Genomic DNA, 5,149 nt, shown 5'->3' with positions numbered 1-5,149 from the left:
TAGATTCTTCGAGATTTTTTTCGATTATATTGACTTTCGACGCCACGCAATTTACCAACAAATTCGCGTACTTTCTTCGTCTTGTCCAAACTTTTTGTTGAAATATGGTCCCCTCCTCTTCGCTCTTTGGGACAGTCTCCTGAGTCAACAATCTTACATAATGTAAACAATCTGTAGTTTTTAACACCTGTTGCTGCCATGAAAAAAGCCCTGCAGACTTTAACTACCCCTGTTGATCTTGTTTTCTTAATTTTCAAAAAGAAGTTTGCTGCCCTTGTTCTTTGTCGGGGATTATCTTTAACATATCTCTTTCTTACGGTACCGGAAACGCTTATCATATGGCAAAGTTTCACATCTTGAATGCTTTTTTTCTGGTACACTATACAGCTGACTTCTTATATTCTTAATATCTGATGTTTTAACATTTTTGCATTGGTATGTTTTATTACCATGTGAGCAAGGACGCTTAAATTTCTTTAAGTCTGGATCTTGGTACCTAAAATAAAATACATAAGGTTAAAAAAGAATAAAAGATATAAAAAAAGATAAAACAGAAGTGAATATTTCTTATAAATTCGATTATATTCGATTCGATCCGATTTAATATTACACATAAATAATAAATGATTTTACCCGTTACTTTTAGGATTAACAAACTTTCAAAGGAATTAGAAATAACGCAAAATAAGCAACGTATGCTTTTTTGATACAAATACAAACATTCTGCAAACTTCATTCTGCGTTTAAATTTTTTAAAAATATTTATTAGTTTTCTCAGAATTCGAAAAAAAAAAGAATAAATTTAAATAACATTGGATCTAGATTTTGCGCCTACCACCTTAAAAAAAAAACAAAAAATCCAATTACTTAACAACTAATAACTTGACTGGAAAGAGAGAAACAATATTTACTAGTCTACGATTTATAAAAGGACCTTTTGAAAAACCTGCCTCTATCCCAAAATGAGCTATACCGACTAATCTATAAGTACCTTTCAACTTTTCCTCTTAGCTTTTTCGGGACTTTTTCCCTTATTCTGCTTCCTTGATTGGCTTCTTCCACAGCTACTGACTCACTCAAACAATCTTCTTCCATATTCTTTATTTAACAGTACCTCTGTTACCGAAACTTGTATCGAACTATGTATATTAAACCCGCTAAAAACAGTTTAAACCAGAAATAATATACACTTAGCCACACCCAGTTCACAGACTACTGACAACCTCTTATTGAACAAAAAACACGCGGTCGCTCAGTCAATGTGTAAACATGCAGAGGCGAATCAATCAACGACAAAATATCTCTAATACCTCCCTAGTACCATCTATTGTTCGAATGAAACATTTGCATAAGAAGATAAAGTAGGAAATGCGCATTTGTGGATTTATTTGGTTTTGAACAAAAAATGAATTTATTCGGTTTTGCATGCAAACATGAATATCACCGTTAAAATTCAGTAGGATTTATTCGTTTTTGCTCTTATATATTTTTATATATGGTGTAATTTAACGAAATGAACCGATATTGGCCACTAACAAAATTTTCGTAAAAAGTGGATTTATTCGGTATTGCTTGAAACCTCCTCAATTCTGGTCCATTACTAGATAGATGTTCATACTAATGACAATAGACCATATATTTCTATTTCTGTAGGTAACGAGACAATCACTGCACTTTTTGAGACTGGCAGTAATGTTAGTATTATTGGTTCTCCTTCCTTATTTTTACTTAAAAAGCTTAATTTAGCAGTTAATTATGATGTTTCATTTTAACTCACTACTGCTGATGGAAACATTCAGAGTACTTTAGGATATATTTGGTTACCTGTTACTTTATTGAATAAAACTTAAATCACTTAAAGTGTTAATAGTTCCTTCTATTTCACATAAAATTATGTTAGGTATGGATTTTATTAATTTGTTTCAACTTCCTTTGGATTTCTCAAATTTTGTCACCATGTAGGTGACAAAGTCTGGAAGAAAATAACATTCTTTCAAAAGCTGTAGATGATTTTTCTATTAAATTAGCTCCCAAATTTATTCCCTGTATTATACATAAAGTTTTATCCCCTCTAGTATATAATTTTAAGGATTTAGATGGTAAAGACCTTGGTAATTTTCATGTGCAAGATATTAAGTTAGATGTTACTGATTCTTGTGATGATGAGTCTCAATAATGTTGTATAATATGGTAAAGCATTAGCTGTTATTATTTTATCTCTTTATATTTTGATATTTGTCTAGTTATGATAAACATATTAATCTTATTTATTTGACAATACCCTAAAAGTCTATTCTCATTAGACGTGCCAGGCCCGTGCTCGTCACCTGACCGGCACATACCATGATTTTGGTGAATATTCACATTATTCGCGCTCGCAGCATGCTTTCAGCCACAGGCAGTCGAAGGTTAGATGTGTCGGTGGGTAGTTGTGCAGTTGTAATGCTTTCCACGGCAACTTTAGTAAAAATTGCATTAACTTTGGATGCAGAAGAAGAAGAGAATATGAGAGACAAGTTAAAAAAAGGAGGTTTTGGATACATCCAATAATTAAGAAAAGAAAAATAGAAGGAGAATACTATACCTTGTATAAAGAACTCAAGGGCGATGAGTCAAAATTTTATATATATAGTCCGTCTAGAAAGTATCCGGAAAAAAGAAAGCAGAATTATAATTTTACTGTATTTATTTCTATCACTTTAAATATGAAATTTCAAGAAATAATGCATCCCATTTACTTATACAACCTCCATTTAAATCTAAACACTTAACTAAACGTCCAGGTACACCCGAAACTAGGTCAAGGCCATAATTTTTTGTAATGGTGTTCCAGGCCTGTAAAACTGTTCGAATCAAATCTTCTTTATCTCGTGGCTCTGCTCTTTCCACTTCAATCTTCATCAGTCCCCATATGTTTTCAATGGGACTAAGATCTGGAGATGCTGCTGGTCACAGAATTGTTGCCAATTCGTGTTTTTGCATCTAAGCTTGAATATAAGCAGAAATATGGCATCTTGCATTATGTTGCTGAAAACGCAACCCGTCTGGATATAAAACATGAGCCGTTTCAAGAAGGAAACCATTTAGGGTATCACAATATTTAGCACTATCAACAGTACCATTAACTATACAGAGAGGTGTAGCACCACGCTGAGATATTGCTCCCCAAAACCATTATTTTAGTGCGAAATTTGAACGGTAACATTTTCTCTTGATAGGACTTTTAGATGATTTGCACCAAGCTGGAAACAACTTTCATCAGATATAAAGACATTATTAAAATTATCTTCTCGAAAACGTTGAAAAAAATCTATTCTTCGTTGTCTTTGCAGAGGTGTCATTGTAGGGATTTGTTTTAGATTCCTTGATATGTAGCCTTGCTTTTTCGGCGACGTGGGCATACTTTTATTCCTAGTTGATTTCCAAATCTGTTCGCTAATTTTCGAAAACCTAGGCGCGGATTTTGTCATCCTAAAGCGACTAAAGCATTTGAATTGTTTCCGCGAATCTTACGCAGTGTACCCGAAACTGGTCTATGTCTCATATCTATGCCATTTTTTATCCTCTTTGTTGTCTCATATATTGCACTTTTTCCGAGTTCAGTGAGTTGCACTAATTTTGTAATGTTTCGGACACCCTTTCTATACAAATATTCCACCACTTTTCTTTTTTCTACTTGCGACATTATTTCACGAATCTAAAGTCTGTTTACACACAACAATATTTGACAGATGGTGTTGTCATGCAATTTTGTCCATAACCTACTATCGGCACAACCTACTTGATGCATTACTTTTGTCTTAACATGTTACAAAAAGGAAATCTATTAAAATTATAAAAAATATAAAATTCCGGATACTTTCTAGACGGACTATATTATAGAAAGTTAATTGCTGAATTTCATATTTTAGCACATATTGAAGATATCATTAGCAAAAAAAATCCAAGTTTTGTGAAGCGATTACTCCGATTGAAGAGTTGTCAGTCTGCTTAAGGCAGGTATTCCGTTTTCTGTTTATTTTGCAGTAGGTAGTAAAATAGTCACATTTTTTTAATAGTAAAATAACATTAAATGCCATGAAGTGACGAAAAATTGTCACAGCCACCAGGATCAGCAGATAGTTGAGAAGTTATTGGGGTAGAGACGGGGTTGGGTGGTTGATGTTGGGACTACGATTCTATGTGCGGCATGGGATTTTGCGGAAAAGGCATTGAGCTTCCATCTTTTTCGTAAGAAAATGAATTCCTTTCAAAGTTTGGTTAATTTACTGATCTATACGGATTTATGTATGGCGCGGCGAACTGTCGTGATGCGGGCGGTACTTGCGTCATATATGTATGTGGTAGTGGAAGAACTTCTGAGGTGTAAGTATGTTATTTCGATGATGTTTTAACGTCATTTATTATTGGTTGTGATTGTTGTTGTGGTGAATATAGTATTTCGTTTCCATTTCATGCACAACCATAAAAATCTTTTGTTTAATTAAATGTTTATCTACGTTTGAAAACCGTGAGTTTGATACTGTCAAAAAAGTGATCTAATTCATCTGATTGGTCAACATTTTTCGTTTTCTCTTCGTCCAAAAGAAAAGACATTAATATTCCACTTGCTGACTGTGGCGGATCCTTATTTTTAAGTTTAGTGTTTTTCACAAATGGCTCCAGCTGCTTTTGGGACTTATTGCTTCTACTGTCTTAGTAAAATCAGACTGAGAGAGAATATCTTCTGTTGCCGACGATAATGTAGCTTCGCCTATTTTAAATAATTTTAAACTGTTTGTCCTTGTGTAGTGTAGTGTTATGTATAATTTTATGTTTATGATATTCTGTGATTGTTGGATAGGCCAAAATTGACGAAATGCCCCGAAGACGAAGATGCTCTAGGAAGCGAAAGTACTTGGGCAAGATTTAATTAATAAAACTGTACTCGATATCTGCGCTTCATTTGATCAAAGTTCATTTATTCGAGCATTCAACCTTATATCAAAAGATAATGGTGTATCTCGTAATATTGTACTCTTTTAATTTGGTCAATACAGTATAACATAATAGAGTGTCGAAGGCGCTCTCGATGTCAAATGATTTTGCTATTAAATCTTGCTTATTTTGAAAGGCAGTTGTGATCTCTCTAACATAACTAAGTTGTCAG

This window comes from Diabrotica undecimpunctata, chromosome 9 (genome assembly GCF_040954645.1).
Source record: "Diabrotica undecimpunctata isolate CICGRU chromosome 9, icDiaUnde3, whole genome shotgun sequence".
In the NCBI taxonomy this organism is placed as follows: Eukaryota; Metazoa; Arthropoda; class Insecta; order Coleoptera; family Chrysomelidae; genus Diabrotica; species Diabrotica undecimpunctata.
Note: the sequence above shows the minus strand (reverse complement) of the source record.